The following is an 18,904-nucleotide window of genomic DNA, read 5'->3' as shown; positions in this document are numbered from 1 at the left end:
ACGGTCATGACGTCAGAATTAGACGCAGTACAGCAGGCATTAGCGGCGTTTCAAATTGGTTGACAGCAAAGAAAAAATCACGAAGGTTTGTAGCGACTAAAATAGTGAAAGGCGAGTCTGAGTGCCGCATTATGCTACGCGACTCTTAGTATAGTATATAATTAGTATATAATTGATTATTTCGTTGCTTACCAATATTTAATTAAAACATATATAAATTAGAATTATTCTTTATTGATTAGTTATTTCTTATTTTAATTGGCAATCAATAAGTAAATAATTCATTAATTAGTAATTGATAATTGATTGGCATATGCCCATATAAGGCACGCATTCGCGCATAGTGTGGTGGTGCTCTGTGATTGGTCGAGACCTCTATGAGTTCATCCCGCCTCGGCAAGTCAGAACGCAGCAAAAGCAGGACACATTTTATCCACGACGGCATGAGCCATTAAAGGATTTCGCCTTGAAAGGCGCAGTAGCCACCATAGGCGCAGTATATGCCACAATTCTCCGCGGACACCTTAATCGAGCTGTAAAGAAAACGAGGAAGGTAGCAGTGAAAAAAGAGAGGTGGTGGTGGTACAAACTTTATTCATTGAAGGCCAAAAAATTAAAAAAAGTAAAATTATGTTGCCGCCGTTCCGTGGGTGGCCTTCCGGCTGCTGGTCGTGGCCTCCAGGTCACGCCTGGCGGCGACTTCCGCTGCCCAGGTCGTAAGCCGCTGTTGAATATGCGGCTCCGAGCTGGCCAAAGCAGCCTCCCACAGCTGCGGGCTGTTTATTTGCCAGGAGACGGGGGGAAAGTGCGCCGGACAAGAGTAAAGAATGTGAGCATAGTCTGCTCGGGGAGAGCTGCAAAGCGTGCATTGGGGCGAGACGCATGTCAAGGCCACGCAACGCAGGGATGTGACGCGCCTCCTGCAATCCTCACCGCTATCCGATTCCGATTTCCTTCTTGCACTCCGAGATCGCTATCTTTGCACTTCCCCTCCGTCCCCCCTCCCTTCTTACTTCGGCACCATTAATTCTGCGCTTGACGCAGATATCACTTTGGGGGAGGTTTGTGCGGCGCTACATAAGCTCCGCACCACTTCCGCACCAGGAGCAGACCAAATTTCTAATAAGGCCCTCCGTAACCTGGACACATCATCCCTAGAGGCCATTACGGACCTCTTTAACAAACATTGGCACGAAGGCACCCTGCCTTCTGAGTGGACCCACGCTAAGGTGACCTTCATCCCCAAGCCCGGCAAACCCATAGACATTCAAAATCTCCGTCCTATTTCCCTCACCTCTTGTCTCGGTAAGCTCTTTGAGCACGTCGTTCTAGACCGCTTACAGAGCTTCCTCGAGGACAACCATCTCTTCCCCGATTCGATGTTCGGCTTTCGCCCATCCCTCTCTACACAGGATGTCATGCTCCAGCTCTCCGAAGAGGTCCTTCACCCTCTTCACGCCAAGCGCACTCGCGCGATCATGGCACTGGACTTGACAAAAGCATTTGATAATGTCTTCCATACCGCCATCCTAGACGCCCTTTCTACCCTTAACGTGGGCTCCCGAATCCATAGTTACATCAAGGCTTTTCTTGCCCATCGCACGGCTGAGATCTCATTCGGCACCCTCTCCTCTCCTACTTTCCCTCTTGGAAATCGAGGTACCCCCCAGGGTTCTGTTCTCTCTCCCCTTCTCTTCAACATCACCCTTTTTCCGATGGCACGTGCTCTAGCTAGCATTCCTAACCTCTCCCATGCTTTCTACGCTGATGATATCACCCTCTGGGTGACTACCGGCAATCTTGGTGAGATGGAAGCAGCTCTCCAGGCAGGCGCTAAAACGGTCGCCGATTATGCTCGCACGGTCGGGCTAGCTTGTTCCCCGTCCAAGTCGGAGGTCCTGCTCCTCCTGGCTCGAGGCATAGCTCCAACCTCATCTCCTAACCTTAACGTCACTATCGACGGACATCCCATCCCTTCTGTCTCTTGCATCCGTATTCTCGGTCTCTTTCTCCAATCCAATGGCAAACACACTACTGTCCTTTCCCGCCTTACTACCACCGTCCAGCAGACGGTACGGCTGATCCGACGGGTCGCTAACCGACACTACGGCATGCGCGAGCACGACCTCCGTCGTCTTGTTCAGGCCTTTGTGCTAAGCCGCCTTGTATACTCCCTCCCCTACCTCTTTCTGTCTCGTACCGAGGAAGACAAGGTCAACTGTCTCATCCGCCAAACTTATAAGTCGGCTCTCGGGCTTCCCACTTCCACCCCCACTTCTCGTCTACTAGCGATGGGCGTCCACAATACTCTTTCAGAACTTGTGGATGCCCATCGCGTGGCACAACTCGATCGTTTATCTCGCACCACCCCTGGTAGAGCCCTTCTTACTTCCCTTCGCTTGACCCCTGTCTCCCCTATCTCTGTCACCCATCCCTTGCCCAGCTCCCTCTTCTCCATGCTCACTGTCAAGCCCCTTCCCAAGAACATGCACCCTGAGCATCATGCCGCTCGCCGATCTGCCCGCGCCTCCACCCTCTGGTGCCAGTACGGTACACGGTCTGACGCCGTGTATGTTGATGCGGCACCCTACCTCTCGCATCCCGCCTATGCCCTGGCCACTGTCTCTAATACACGAGCCCCCCTCTCCGTCGCCACTATCCATGCTCTCACTTCCACTGCCGCAGAGGAAGCAGCCATCGCCCTCGCCATTGCCAGCACACCAGCCCTTTTCATATTTAGCGACTCTAAGACCGCAGTCCGCAACTTTGCAAAGGGTAGAATCTCTTCCTCTGCGCTCAATATCCTTAAGCACTCCTCCCCCCCTTCCCGATCTATCCAACTAATTTGGGTTCCGGCTCACGCGGGGCACCCTGGAAATGAGGCGGCAAATTCTATCGCTCGCGAAATGACCGACCGAGCTGGCCCCCTCCACCCCGGGATGGACACGCGTGACTCCCTCCTCACCTTCCATGACATCACCCTCCACTACCGCAACTCCCGATTATCCCTCCCTCCCCCTCACAAGTCCCTATCTAAAATCGAACAGAATACGTGGCGCCATTTACAGGCCCACACTTTCCTCTCCCCTGCACGCCTTGCCCTTATTCACCCCGGTGAAAAAAGAGAGAAAAAGGTGCCGGTAGTGGAAGGTTTCGGATCACTTTGCAACAGGTTCTTGTTGTTGTTATGGCTGTAGGAAGAAGGAAAAGAAAATGCACTGGCCTGTTACTGGCTCTGTAGCTGAGCCACCTCCGCTGCCTCGTGCGGATAGAAGAGAAGTAGGACCAGTCCCAGGCAGGCTAGGGAAGTACTCCCCTGATGGGGCTGGGACAGGTAGGTCACCGCCGCTTGCGGCGGGGGCTTGCCTGCCACTGAATTTTTATCTGTTGTAGGCCGTCATTGCACTCGCCACCACTTCAGCGGTGGACGACGGCTGTTGTTGCGGCGCGCGTCTTTCTCTCCCTCTTCCTTTTCTTCTCTATTTTCTCTTCTGTCTGCATGCCACGCCGGGGTGGTGCAGTGGTAAGACGCCCGACTACTGTGCCGGAGTACCCGGGTTCGAACCCGACCTCGGCGGCTGCGTTTCGATGGAGGCGAGACGAAGAGGCGTCCGTGTGCTGTGCGATGTCAGCGCACGTTGAAGATCCCCAGGTGGTCGAAATTACTCCGTAGCCCTCCACTACGGCTCCTCTTTCCCTCTTTCCACTTTCACTCCCACCTTCCTCCCTTCCCTTACGGCGCGGTTGCGGTGTCCACAGAAAACAAGTGAGACAGTTACCACGCCTTTCCCTTCCTATAAATAAACAGTTTTTTTTTTCTGTCTGCACGAGGCAGCGGAGGTGGCTCAGCTACAGAGCCAGTAGCAGGCCCATGCATTTTCTTTTCCTTCTTCCTACAGCCACAGCAACAACAGAAAAGAAAATAGAGAAGAAAAAAAAAACGAGGGAGAGAAAGACGCGCGCCGCAGCAACAGCCGTAGTCCACCGCCGAAGCAGTGGTGGGGGCAATGACGGCCTACAACAGATAAAATTCGGTAGCAGTACAGTAGCAGGCTAGCCCCCGCCGCAAGCGGCGGTGACCTACCTGTCCCAGCCCCATCAGGGCCAGCCACCCTTCACCACCTCCCAGGGGATTTCGCCTCATCGCAGTTTTGTGGTCCAAAGCGCCCCTGGAATTTATTTATTTCGAATTTTTCATTTAACTGTCGCGCTATTATATTACAACATATTTGCCATAAAAATTATTTTCGCCATTCATTTCCCAGGCGTTGCACTTTAAGTGACAGTCGTTAATCAGAGTCTATGCTGCTCATGCGGGTGTCTCCCCTTGCGACAAATTAATCAGTCTTCTACCGAGTTTTGGACCAATCGGGTTGCTGTTTTTCAATTCATGGGTGATATGGGAAGTTGCGGAACTGTGAGAATTGATTGATTGAATGTCCTTTATTGAATGGGAAGGCTCATGGCCATGGATGGGGATAAAGGGGAGTAGACATAATCTTCATTGTTTATTTAGGTCGTCACTCGAATCACATTGCTCTAACCAGGCCACTAAGCGAGCCATACTTGGCAAATATCATCTGTGTGTTTGCATCAGTTTCTAGAAGGGAACGGTAGTTCAGGCGGTAGGGTTCGATCTCGGGGCGTCCAGTAGAAAAAGCAGGGCATTCCCAAAGTAAATGAGATATGCCGCCGCAGGTTAGAGTCGTACAGTGGGGGCACGTAATCATTTTCTCTTTATACTGACGCCAGCGGGCCATAATACGTGGCGTGTAAGCCGCATGGGCGATGAGCTTATTCAAAAAGACTTCTTGACTTCGGGTGAGGTGGGTTCTTCTCGTAAAAGGTGGGTCTGGTGTGGCCACCTGCATGCGATGCTGACTGAGGCTACGAAGACTGGTCCGAGTATAGTGCATAAGGGCAAGAGAAGGGGTGAGTTGCCCGCCCAAGGTCGAATAAGGATGAAGCAAGGGGGGTGGGGAAGTAAATGTGGACATCCCACCTGCCAAGGCAGCCGCGGCGTGTGCCGCCGCATTGCCCCCTGATTCGTCCGAGTGACCTGGGGTCCAGTGAATAGCGACAGTTCTGGTCGCGAGTTGGTGGCGTTTAAGGAGGCGCTGTATAGCCGTAGCTGTTGCATCTTGTGAACCCGGAGTAGCGATTTCCTTGTAAGCTTCAAAGGAATCAGTAAGAATACGTAGTGACACAGTTCCGGTGCAAGGCACTCCCGACAAGGCTCCCCAAATCGCGAGGAGTTCAGCGTGAAGAGGGGTACCCTGAGGTAGATGGCAGGCATAAGCGCCTGAAAGGGAAGGGTTGTCATCGCATACCCAGGCCATAGATGCGAATTCGCTTGTAATGGATGCGTCGGTGTATATGTCAGTCGTATCGGGGATTCGCTCTTGTCGGTGATGGGCAGCTAGGAGCTCCCGGGGAATGACAAAATCGCGGTTTATAGGTCGGCGATGGACGCGTGTGACTACTGGCATCTCCCAAGGGGGAAGTGATGCATATAGGGCTGGTGTTTTGTCGTTACGCTGTTCATCCCAGGCCAACAGGCGACGCCCCTGGACAGTGTTCTCTAGACGTATTCGATGACGCGTCTGTGACTCGGTAACGATGGTAGTGAGCGGTGGAAGAGCGGCCAAACGCTCAAGTTCGGCTATAGGAGTGTGCTTAGGTAGACCGGTAATAGTGCGCAGTGTAGCGCGATGAAGGCGTTCGACCTTAGCGAAGTCAGTCTTCGACAGCTGGAGGACCGGTGTACCATAGAGGATTTTTCCGACCGCCGCTGCTCTGGCCATCGCACGGCAGGCATGCTGCCGCGCACCGCCGTGCCGGTTGGACAGGCGACGAATAGTATGTAGCAGTGCTGGCCAAAGGCGTTGTAACTGACGAACCCATTTCTGGGGGCTGTTGCAGCTTGATATGGGCAGGCCAAGAATGCGGATTTGCCCATTTGAGGAGGTGATGGTGTTGCCTCCGATGTGAAGATGGATCTGCATACTGGGGTTGGTTTTATGTTTTCCGTCGATACTAATCAATTCTGTTTTATGTGGTGCGAGTTCGAGGCCAATTTTGGTTAGTGTATCTTCAAGACAAAGAAGGGCCGCCTGAAGTTCAGTCTCCATAGAATATTTGTCTACGTAATCCGCTGCCTCAGTCCAGACGGTAATATCATCGGCATATATAGCGAATCTTGCGCTTGTGCTGATTTCCAGATTCTCGGCGACGCGTGTCATGGCCAAGTTGAACAATATGGGTCCGAGAATGGAGCCCTGAGGTACACCCCTATCCAAGTAATAGGTTTTGGGCACCCATCCCGGAGCTTTGCCATGTAGCTGAATGGGTCTAGATGTCAAAAAATTGCGGATCCAGATTTGGGCACGATTACTAGGAAAGCGTTTGGCGAGTTCCTCCAGGATAACCTCATGGCGAACATTGTCAAAAGCTTTGTGTATATCGACAGCCAGGAGATAGTCAGGTAGCGTTTTACGATGAGCTCTATTCAGAACTCTTCGCAAAAGCCAAAGGCAGTCATGCGTTCCAAGGTTAGGGCGGAAGCCGGCTTGAGCTGGATGAAATCCAGGACTGACGTATTCAATGTAGTGACTAATCCGGGTATGCAGCAGGCGCTCGATGAGTTTACAGAGATGTGAAGTCAGTGCAATTGGACGCAAATTACTAGGAAGTCGAGGGTTTTTGCCAGGTTTAGGGATAGGAAGAATAAGAGAAAGCTTGAGGTTATCCGGTACCGTTCCGGTCTCCCAGTAAGAATTAATGATGTCGAGAAGGGCATCCTGGGCTGCCGAGTCGAGATTGCTAAGCTCCTGCCAACTAACTCGGTCGTGCCCGGGTGTGGCGCGAGCTCGGCCTCTTCCGAGGGCTGCTTGCAGTTCTCCCTTTGAGAATGGGCGATCCAGGTCTGGATCAGGGTTTCCGACTGGGAAAATGGAAACTGCTGGTGGAGGCATTAGGCTGGCGTGTGGGAAAAAGGTGCGTATAACTTCATCTTCAACATCAGCCGGGTTGCCATTGAGAAGGAGATCAGCGAGAGGTGGTGCCCCGCGTGCCTTGCCATTTAGGCCACGAAAGATGCGCCAAAGTTGTGATAGGCCCGGTACTTGTCCAAGACGGTCGCATGTAGAGTGCCAAGCCTCACTTTGCAGGTGAAGCTGGTATGCCCGGATAAGCTTGAATTGTCGTCGAAGAAGCACGAGATCTTTGTGACGTTTTCCGCGTGTCCGAAAACGTTGCGTGAGGTGATCTGCGCGACGCCAAAGGTTAGCCAGGTGAGCATCCATGCCAACTGTGGAATCGTCACAGGGGATATATTCGAGAGCTTGAGTGCGGGCATCTCGGAGTACAGACAGAAAGGAGTCAATATCCGAGAAGGGGGTCGTAGTATTAGCACGAAACTTGTCCCAGTTGAAAAACGAACGTGTTGTCCGAACGCGAAGACATTTACGATTGAGAGTGAGCAAGATGGGCAAGTGATCACTACCCCAAGAATTAGAAAGGACTTCCCAGCGCCGAAGAAGACGCGGTGATGAGAATGTAAGGTCCAGTGTAGTGTCTGCTTGAGAGGGATGGAGACCGATACGGGTCGGCACGTTAGGTTCGTTGCACAGGGTAAGAAGAGTTTGATCAAGGGCGTCATATAGGTGTTTACCACGTTGGTTAGGCTGAGATGAGCTCCAGGCTGCGTGATGTGCGTTGAAATCTCCGCCAATAAGAATAGGATAAGGGTGTGCTGCGTTTTCAAGGTCAGGGAGCCAGGAACAGGGTTCTGCCATGACGTTACCTGGCCGGAAATAGGCCGATGCTACGACGAAAGGTTTTTGGCCAGGGGGGAAGATTTTTACTGCAACAATCTCACGAGTGGAAGAGCAAAGGGATTGAAGCGAGAGCTGAGTGGAAGGACAATCGTTACGGATTAAGACGGCCGCCTGTCCCTCTGAACGGCCGTTTTTATGTTGGATAGTAGGTGTCTGGTAAGTGCAGTAACCAGGAATTTTACAAGGACCGCGCGTTTCTTGAAGAAGTATGAAAAGTGGACGGCGCTGAGGCACAAATGTACGAAGGGTAGGACCGTTCTGATTGAAGCTTCTGCAGTTCCATTGAATCCCATGAGCCATAGTGCTCATGAAAGGGGCACAGATTTACGGCGCTTACTATCGTCTGTGAGTGTGGTACGTTGGAACTCCTCAAACATAGTCTGCAGATGGCTCTGCATGGAAGTGAGGGCAGCAGTAAGAGTTGCATTAACTTCCTTTCGCAGAGTTTCTTCCAGCTTCTGTGTCTCTTGGGCGCGTTCCTGTCGGATTAGCCCGAGCATGTGGGTATAGGCGGAATCAGACGCTGTGACCGGTTGCGGCCGGCGGGTAGGCGAACGGCTTTTGCGGCCCTTCTGTGAGCGGCTGCGTTGCGGAGTCTGGGAACGAGTTCGGGTGTCCATTGTTATCTTGTCCTTAGTTATCATCTCCCGGAGACGCTGATTTTCCTGGCGTAGTTCAGATATTTCTGCTCTGAGGCTCTCAATGACCTCGGCTAAACCTGGAGAAGAGGTCTTTTCAGCATATGATACATGTTTGGAGACAGTATGTGAGGATGTCACCTGATGCGTATTCGGTTCATCCGACTCCTTAGGTGCCGATTTGTCGACAGGCTTTGCATAAGCTCGAGCCGGGCACTGGGCACTCAGGGCGATATGCGTGGAAGCGCCGCAGGCTACGCAATGAGGAAACTGCTTGCAGCCGGGGTCCTCAGGGTGCGGGTGCTTACCGCAATCCCGACAAACGGCGGGAAACGAGCAGTATTTGGCTACATGGCCGATGCGGTGACAGTTATAACATGCGACTGGGCGCGGGCGGTATTCACGGATTCGTGTAATCTCGTAGTCGAATACTAGCCGAGAAGGTAATGCGTCTGATGCGAAGGTCAGAAGTAGCAAATTTGTCTTGCCGAGCATGCGTATGTCTGTGATTTCAGCTGTCTCGCAGCGCAGATGTGCCATGATATAGTCCATCGTGAGGCCTTCTCTAATTCTGATCACACCTCGCGTGCTGCCAACCGCAGGCTGCTTCAGTGGGGACGTGTCCACATCGAACGCTTGGACAGAATCCCGCGTTCGCGCGATTAAACGGGTCAATGTACACAGCTTCTTGAAATGCTCAGCGTCCCTGACAGTTATGCGGATGCAGTTAGCAGCAGAATCAAAGCGGAGAATGGCCATATCCGAAAAATACTGAGACGGAGCGCTTTGCTCTATTGCGTTGGTAATAGCCTGTTTCGGGATGTTTGTGACATGCACTTTGTTAAGTGGCCTGATCAGAACAGTGAAATGAGGACGACTCACCCGTTCTGTGTGCAGACGTTGCGGGGACACTTGACGCTTGCGATAGGTTGAAGTCATGCTGCATCCTGTAGTTGTCTTAACCTGAGCAGGAGGGCTTCCAGAGACAGTCACAGCTGCGGCATCCATTTCCTCGTGCACTGTCGGCAATAGCGGGTAATCAACGCTCCCTGTAGCTTGTGGCGTTTGTGGCGCCGGAGGCACCGTTCGGCTGGATGCGAAGTACGGCGCCGCGTCCATCTTTTCATGCCCCGCCGGTAAGAGCGGGTAATCACAACTTCTCGTAACTTGGCTTGACTGTGGGGTTGTAGTCGGTGTAACCTGTGGCGTTTGTGGTGTCGGAGTCAGGGTTTGGCTGGATACGTAGTATGGCGCAGCATCCATCTGCTCGTGACCCGCCGGTAATGGCGGATAATCGGAACGCCTTGTAACTTGGCTTGACTGTGGGGTCGTAGTCGGTGGTTGGCACGGAGTGAAGGTCGCCGGGCGTAAAATTTTGAAGGTCACATCTTCCGGATGCGCTGTGGCGGCAGCGCCGCCCGGCTGTGGCCCGGGAGCAGCCGTGGTCGTGGTGGGCCCTGAGGGCGTCGATTAGGCTTAGCCCGTCAGAAACGCTAGTCCTTGAAAGCTTCGAATTGAACAGCGAGCCGAAAATAAAATTGTTGCAAACAGGTGCCGAACACCTTCACTGACCGTTTCGAGTGGGTTCAGGCCATATCGGGTCTAAAATCCACATACACAATTCGAAAAACACGGAGCCGAGGTGAACCGCGTCAGCTCGCTCTCAAGGCGGAGTCTGGTATCTATATGTATGTATATAAAGAGCTGGAACTTTCACCGTGCGCTAGTCTCCCTTTGTGAGAGATGGTTGGCTTGGACCGTTCTTATCGCCGCGATAAGAACTCGTTCAAACATTTCAGCGAACGTTGTTGCAATAATTATGAGTTTCTGAATGCGACGCGCTAAGAAAGTCCCATTGTTAGGTGTAAGAAATATCTCCCTGCATTGAATCCTGCATTGAATCACAGCGAGAGGTCAAGCGCCGCATCTGAGTGCACCCACTCTAGAAGTCATTCCATTGAAGTTACGAGGTCGGAGAATTCGCCATCAGAAAATGACCTCATGGCGGGCAAGGTGGAGGCTGGCAGACAAGCTGTCTACGCATGAGTCTTTAGAAACAATTCTTGACCGAATCACAGCACGGCTTCAGAGCACGCTAGATTACGTCCTGGCTCGAGCGATATACTGCAGGGGGGGCAACGTTATCACTGACGGAGAATAGTAACTGGCGGGAAGCGTTCAAACTTCTCAGGCCAGCGTTCGTGCCGCCGTCAAGACGCTCACCGATTGGAAGGCTTTTCGAAGCTCATTACCTCCCTGTAATGACGCAAGTGGAAGAGAAAATTAGCTGTGCGGACAGCGTTTCTTTGCTTACGGACAGCTGGACAAATGTGTGCGGAGAAAGGGTAAATTTGTTGCCTCAACACCCGACCAAGTGTTTTACAGTGCCGTGGAAACAGAGGAGCACAGACACATTGGCGAGTATATAGCGGAAGAAATTTGCAAGTTGACAGAAAACATTTTTAAAACCAGAGATTATTTGGCTTGGTGACAGGCAATGCCGGCAAAATGAAAGCAGCGATACCCGATCGTCACTACATTGGGACGCTGTGCCCACGCTCACGCATTTACCCTGCGTTCGTGTGACATAACTAAGCATATGGCTTTTCAAGAAGCTATTAAAAAAGCCAGATTTGCGATCAGATACGTAGATAATTCTCGCATGGTATCTGCTCACTTAGAAAAGAATTGCTCGGAGTTAAATCAGACCACCGTCAAACTGCATGCTGAAACACGCTGGGAAGGCGTTATTATGTCTCTAGAAATCCTTCTAAAAAGCAAGGAAGCTTTGCGAAAGCCATTGTCATTAATGATGTACGAGTGATGAAGGAAATAATAACGTCTCTTTTAGATGACGACCACTTATGGAAGGGTTTGCAAAAGACTTCTGACATGTTGAGTCTGATTGCGCATGTTATTTCTGAGGTCAGATCTGACAATGTTCGTTTATCAGATGTTCCCGAGATCTTGTCCAAAGTATCTACTCACATTAAAAGTACTTCACCCAACTAGTCGCTGAGAGCGAGCAAAAAAGAAACCACAAATAAAATTATGCGTGATAGACCTCAATTCATATTCCTATCAGCTCATAAGGCAGCGAATTTGCTTGCTACGAGATACAAAGGACACTGTTTATGTCTGCAGGACGTGCAGCCGGCCTTTGATTTTATGGTGGAAACTGCGGAGGCCTAAACTGAATTTTGGAAAAGTGCTGTTCAATTTTCCCAAGTACAGGACCCAGTCGGGCACCTTCTCTGACTTGACGAGTCGGCGAATCATATCTGACTATCCACGTGGTGGTGGTGGTGAAAAACTTTATAGTATTTGGGAACCACGTGGTGGCCGGTCATCTGCGCTGATGAGTCTCTGACTCCCGTTGCCTATCGTCTTCTTCGGAGCTTATTCACGTTACGTCATTGCGGCTCTACTGGCAATTCCATAGCACGCGACACACAGCATCGGAGAAAAAAAAAAAAAAACATCTGCGAGCACTCTGGAATCCACACTGCAAAAATGCGAAAGCCTAAGCGTTGCTGGTGCACGCGGTGCATCACGTTTGCTGTCATCATTGTCAACTAAATACACCATCATTATCATTGCTAATGTCATCATTGTCATTATCACTAATGCAGCGTCATGTCATCGCTACTATCATCCTCACGGTATACAAGGAGAATTATGATGCGCGTTTCACGATACCGGGCGTGGCGTAGTTGGTTAAAGTGCTCGGCTGGTGATCCGAGGGATGGAGGTTCGGTTCCCAGTGGATATCGAATTTTTATTTTTCTGACGACGTCAGTTTCGTTTTCTGACGAAGTCATTTCATTGACAGCTATAGTTTGACCGAACGAACGAACTAACGCCGACAGTATGAGCCATTAAAGGCTTTCGCATTGAAAAGTGCCTACGGTGTATGTTGACGCCGGCACTGGTGAACTCTGGTTGTACGGCTGGACGGCGTTGCAAACCGTCTCGGGTGTCGGACCAGCGAGCGGTTCGCAGCAGAGAGTCGAATTACTCGAATCTCCCAGCGGCTGGCATGCATACCGGAGCCCACGCGTCGGAAAAGTTATATTTTGTGCTTTTAGTTTCCAACCGGGCTAGGTTATGGCGGCTGCCGCAACACATGGCTGCCACAGCTGCTGCCCGCTAACTCTCTCACTGCCGCACGTGCGTGGAGTTAGCTGTGCTCTTTTTCTGCATAGTTCTTTAGATAGTTCAAAGTTTATAACATTTTTCATTGCATCAGGGACGTGGCAGGGAGTGTTAGCATTCTTTTTGTGTTCGCTTCTTCCTAGATTCTTCTAAACTGTTCATGTTGAGCTTTAATTAATTTTTCTTCGAGTTCATTTCGTAAGCATTCAAATTTCATCATGCTGTTTCGTAAGGATTCGTATGTGAAGCTATAAACCTCATGCAATTTACAAGTCTCAAAATGCAAAGCATGCTTTGGATATTTGTTTAACGTGCTCATTGCCCAGCATCGAAATAAATCTTATGCGAAATGGGGGGCTTATATACTTGATGTTGCTAAATGCAATTTTCATCTGTAATACCACTTTGCTACACAGTTAGCGACCGTAAGTCCTTTATATAAGGAAATAGTACATTAATTTACTGTTGCGAAATGCAAAAATTGCTACTCAGCCGTCATTTATCTTTAGAAATCAGTTTTCGTTTCCCCGTCCTTTATCTTTACAAATCAATTTCCGTGTCCCTTATTTAATCGATATTGTGCTTTACGAGACTGATCAGACGTGCAGTGGATGACTTAAAAAAAATCCTCTTAAATGGTTGTTACATGCAGCCACAGTCTCATGCAAAACGAAACAGTAAAAAAACAAATACAGCCCAGATCTCTCCATACCTAGCACTTCGCACAGAACACACTTAAAGACGGCAAAACAAAATTTATTTATTTATTTGTGATACCCTCAGGGCCCGGGTCGGGCTTTAGAGAGGGGAGTAGTATACACGACAAAATTTGATGAATAAAAGGAAAGTACAGGAAAATATATAAGGGTGCAAACAATGCAAAATGATTAATTAGGAACGCCATAATGTGCAGTAACAGCATTTTTGAACAATTTTATATCAAATGCGGGGAGAATGAATTGTACAAAGTATTTGTGCGACGTGTTGAGGATCCAATTTTGTGACAGTGGTCCGCACGAGGTGATACGTACGAGGAACGCTGAAGGAAATGACCGTTAAATGTACTATATGATAGTATATTTTATGTAGCAGACATAGTCGGAGTATCTGACGTCTCAGTGAGACAGCAGGGAGGTGTACGGTGTTTTTTTTTATGTTGTTCTGGTGGTACGATGCTAATTACTAAGTATGTAACGAACGGATCGATTCTGGATGGCTTCGACTGAGGTTATTACAAAATCAAGCCCGGAATCCCATACAGAGGCTGCATATTAAAGTTTTAGACGGATAAATGTTTTGTAAAGTTGAAGTTTAAGGGATGAAGGAAAATACAGCATATCGGCATATTGAAGTGTTCCAGCAGATTGCGCATTAATCACGAAGCTCCGGAACCAAACCTAAACTGTGCAACCTAAACCAAATTACAGGAAATGTAAAATAGTACTGTACAACTTTCTGAGTGTTCTTTCCTATTTAGAAACACACATTTGTGAATTTTATTGATTAGCTTAAATTTTCAAGTTTTTTTCTAAGGGCAACATACTGCATGTTTGTTTTTCCTCTGTGCCTCGGTAAAAAAATAAAGAGAGAAAAACACGTTTGTATTTCAGATTTCCCTGTTTATTTTAATTCCGTGCGCTCTCACCTCTAGAAGCGACTCGCTTGCGCGCACACTGCCTCTCCTTCCTCTCCACCCTCTTGCGCAGCCAGCGTGAGTAAAGCCCCTCAATAAATATATTGAGGGCTTTAAGCGTGAGTAAGCACAGTCTTCGCATAAAAGGGAGGGGGAGAATGCACTTCTCTCTGCTCGCGCACTCGATCGTGTGTACGCTATGAAACCAGGGGACGCCCGCCTCATGTAGTGACGAGCTGTAATCGTGAGCGGGCGTCATGCTCTTATACTGGCTTTTTTTTTTTTTTTTTATCCGCACCACTACTCTGTCCTGTTTCCCTATCGTTCCCCTCTGTTGTTTCCTCGTCCTGCATACTCAATGTTTCTTTGTTTCCGCCACCGCAGCTCAGGTGCCTCTGAGCCCATGAAAAATACCACAGCTGGCACAAATATTTTCTCCATTTTTTAAATTATATTTCATGAACCTCATGATGACGTTGACTACGTTGAATTTCCCGCGATTGACGGGGCGCGTTTACTTTCCTCTGCCCTGGCGCTCGCGAATACATGTATGCATTCGCTATCGGCCCTCGCTGCAATAACGAGCGCGTCGTTGACTACGCGCGTTTGATACAATGCGCTGGAACAACCATCAGGGCTGGAACAACCATCAGGTCAGAGCTATAATTTGTTTAAAGTCGCAATATCTGATAGCGTTCTTTATAGAGCAGTAATATTTCGATGAAGCCGATCTACAACGATTCGAAAGTTAGTTAAAAAAATTCTTGCTCTCCCTTTTGTTTGCCGGTGGGCCTTCAATGGAAAAGCGAATTAAATGAGATCATTTGTCCACCTAGTGAGGAAATCGATATACTCAGTGGTAAAATAGGTGACCGCAAGAGTACTGCCTACGTTAGTTAGATATTGAGAAATAACATAGTATGCTTCTTGTAGCAGCTACTGTCATCCGAAATGGGCTGTCCGCAATATGCATGCTTGTCTAGCGAGCCTGTTTGTAGTTATGTTGTGTCGTTTTCACAAAATGCGATTTGAAGCCATTCGGTGACATTGAAAAATTCCGTTTCACATGCACAAATCAGAGGCAACAATCATTTGTGAGCAAAGTTTCTCACTCACTCGCTCGCTTTCTCAGTCGCTCGCTCGCTCGCTCACTCACTCACTCACTCACTCACTCACTCACTCACTCACTCACTCACTCACTCACTCACTCACTCACTCACTCACTCACTCACTCACTCACTCACTCACTCACTCACTCACTCACTCACTCACTCACTCACTCACTCACTCACTCACTCACTCACTCACTCACTCACTCACTCACTCACTCACACTGCCTCACGGGGTGACGCAGTGGTTACGGTGCTCGACTACTGTGGCCAAGGATGCGGGATCGATTCCTGGCCTCGGCGGCCGCTTTTCGATGGAGGCGAAAAGCAAGGCGCCCGTGTGCTGTGCGATATCAGTGCACGTTAAAGAACTGCGGCGCCTCTCATAGTCTGAGTCGCTTTGGGACGTTAAACCTCACAACCAAACCAAACCAAATCCTTCACTCACTCAGTCCACCGTTGCAGACGCGAAATTCGAGTTACGATTCTTTTCGCGCATAATGCGCTTGCGGCGTCCGCCAGTCAGCAAACAGAAGGGCAAAACATTGTGGCACGCCCACCGCACAGACTTTACAGAATTGCTTTCGAGATGTATTTGATTCTGCTCGGTCAGAATACACGGGCGTCCATCCTCGGGTACGAAAACCTTCAGATGACATTTACAATACGTCAAGGTACCGCTTAATACAATTTTAAGCTGTGGCCAGAACGCAACCTATCTACAGCTTTGCAAAAACGTGCCTTTTCTCATAAATACTGCCGATATTTCTTTGTTTTTTTCTTTAAAACAGCTGCGAGCTCAAGAGCCCTCGGTAATTTTATTTTCCGAGGCAGCTGCGCCCGATTTCGATTTGCGCAGGTCGCGCAGACGCACGGGCGGAGATCGTACGGTCGAACTGCGCGTACCCGGCGGGCGCAAGAAAAACAAATCAATAGCCCGGTTTCCGCCATTCTCGTTTCTACGGCAACTTGATCTAACTGCGCATAAAAGGGTGACCCTCCGTGCATCTTAGAGAGTCTGAAAAAACTCTGCGTATGCTTGACACGTCTTCAGGAACACCTGCTCAGAAAAACGTCTTTGCGAGAAAAGGTGCCAGAAATACGTTTTCAGAAGGACATATATGCGAAAGAGTTGTACAACAGCTTCTCAAGAGCGTATATTTAGTAGCGCCTGCTTCTAATGCTTCGGATTTTGTGGCTTATGAATGCGATATCGCTCCTCCCGTGAAAAACAAGTTAAGCGAATTCGACCAGCTGGCTGGCTTGCATGGCCTTACCACAAGGCAAAAGAAAATATAAACCTTACCGCGCATATATGTTTATGTTCAGTCTGTAGAGTTTACAGTCGCATCTCCTGCTCCATTCGAGACTCACAAGGGCTGCGCTTTCCTGCTAGATCAGGCGGCAAAGTTACATGGATCAGCTTGTTTCCCTGAAGTAATTGAAGACGAAAAAAAACAAAACAAGAAAAGATAACGTAAGAAACATCTCTTTCTGGTATCTGCCACCGACTCGTGCTACTAGATCTAGTATGCACCAGCCATTTCTTTATTGTAATCCCCTACTTTGGAATGAATAATTAGCTACAAGTGGGATGCCAGCAGGGAGCAAAGGTCGTACTGCCCCACAGAAAACTTTCACGACACAAATGAAGTGAAGTACAAGATTTTATTCAATCACTGCAAGCTGTGCACACTGATAGCTTTAAACGCAATGACATCCATTTGCCTATCGTGGCAGTTCTGTTGTGAGAAACAAGGCGTATCGAAGAACGGCATTCTAGAGGGATGGGAAAGCAATGGAGCGCACACCATTTGACAGAGCTTTAGGCGAGCGTATCACAGAGGACAAGCGTGGCCTCAGAGCTATCTACAAATTTCTCACAGGGCAGAACTTCCAATACTGGCTTTTCAGGCGGTCGTTATCTACTACGGACATTTTTAAACCTACACCAGTTAAAATAGTGCAGCAAAATTCCAATACCTTCAGTGATGTTTTTCTACACTAGTGTAGCTGCTGTAGGTTAAAAACATATGGCCCTAATATGCCATCGACGGTCCGTCCTTGCAGCCATTCGTTGCCGTAAACTTTCTGAAGAAAGGTTGTCAAGTGAAAACGGTTAACTACGCGGGATTCTCAGCAACGAAGAAGTTTCCGGCCAGCGGAGAGCCCAAGTTCGTCCTGTTGACGAATTCAGCCAGGTTGAAGTTCTTCCTCTCTTTTGGCGCCAGCTCTGCGGGCTGAAGGCGCATTCCGCGCTGACAGTAGGTGAGGAACACGTATCTATGCAGTCCCGTTCCCTTGGGTGGAGCGGGCCCATTGTAAGGCAACGCGACATCCCCTTCGTGCAGCTTCTCCGTGCTGTTGATGTTGAACACCATCCAGTGCATCCAACTGCGGAACACCGGATTCTTGCGACTGGTTGCGTCCGGGTCTACCATGAGTAGCGCGTACGGACCTTCGCAGTCAACCGGCACCTTGAGGCTCACCGTAGGGGCACTGCTGGTTTGCTGAGGCGTCAACGTGTTACCCAGTGTCACCTTTAGGTCGCCCGCGTAGGTCACCTCCAGCGTTGCGTTCGGCGCTCCTGGAAGCGAGAGGTCGGTGACCAGCTCCTCCTTAGTCCATGCAGACTGGCCGGAATCCATCGCAGTCTGGTTTACCGCTCCTTGCTGGTTTTCTGTTGTCTGGTTGCCCGTTGTTCGGTTTCCCGCCATTGACATTACGGCGGATGGAGCAGTTGTGTTTGGAGCGCTGACATCCTGTGCTTTCGCACTGTTGGCGCATAATGTCAGAAACAGCAGCGCTGGCAACAGCTGGACGAACATAGCCGCAATTGCAGCGACTGACTCAGGTCTGGACGGCTGTTTGTGCATATGTACACACCACACAACCAAGCTGGCACATGCGCAGACTGTAAAGACGTCGCTCCAGTCGCCGCGAGGTTTTTATATACGCAAGCCCTTTCTCCGCCCCTCCGGCGCGGTTGCCAGGACGATCGCCGCCGGAAAAGCCGGTCTCCGTCCGGCGCGTGCGTGATGTTTGTACGTCGCTGCTCGTTTTCTTTTTAATTATATCGCGGCCTTTTATTGCTGCGGCTGACAGCTGCGGCGGCGGCGTTGGCGGCCGTGCAATGTTGCGGCCTAGCCTGCGTGCTCTGCCGCCAGGTGACGCAATACCAAAGCGGCGCACCCGTTGAACCGGTCAGCTTCTTGCTGATGTTTCGTGACGCATATTTTTTTATTTTTTTTTATTTCTCTGGCTTGTCAGATGTAATGGGTGGCTAAATGCAGGGTCTTCGCTTAGTTCTGCAGTTTATCGTTGTCGGAAACCGCGTGGGCGTAGTCTTTTCGCGTTTTCTTGGACGTCGCCGGACTCGGAGATCCCTGCATCGAGCTGAAAGCAGGCAATCGTATAGAGACACTAAGCAGCTTTTGGATCACGGTTCCCCGAAAGTACTGTGATGCAGCTTAACTAAAGGGTAAGGAAAGGAAGGGGGGGGGGGGGGGGGCGCTGGTAGTGCAGCTTGCG

General features: G+C 49.8%; 1 pseudogene; it reads right to left on the bottom strand.

The window, feature by feature from the left end:
- Positions 1 to 17,022: 17,022 nt before the first annotated feature.
- On the bottom strand, positions 17,023 to 18,354 carry LOC146196523 (protein D3 pseudogene; annotated as a pseudogene).
- Between the last annotated feature and the right edge of the window lie 550 nt (positions 18,355 to 18,904).

Source organism: Amblyomma maculatum, chromosome 3 (genome assembly GCF_055883805.1).
Source record: "Amblyomma maculatum isolate TAMU_Amacu chromosome 3, ASM5588380v1, whole genome shotgun sequence".
NCBI classification, from domain to species: domain Eukaryota; kingdom Metazoa; phylum Arthropoda; class Arachnida; order Ixodida; family Ixodidae; genus Amblyomma; species Amblyomma maculatum.
The sequence above is the reverse complement of the archived record's forward strand: the minus strand, read 5'-3'. Positions and strand labels throughout refer to the sequence as shown.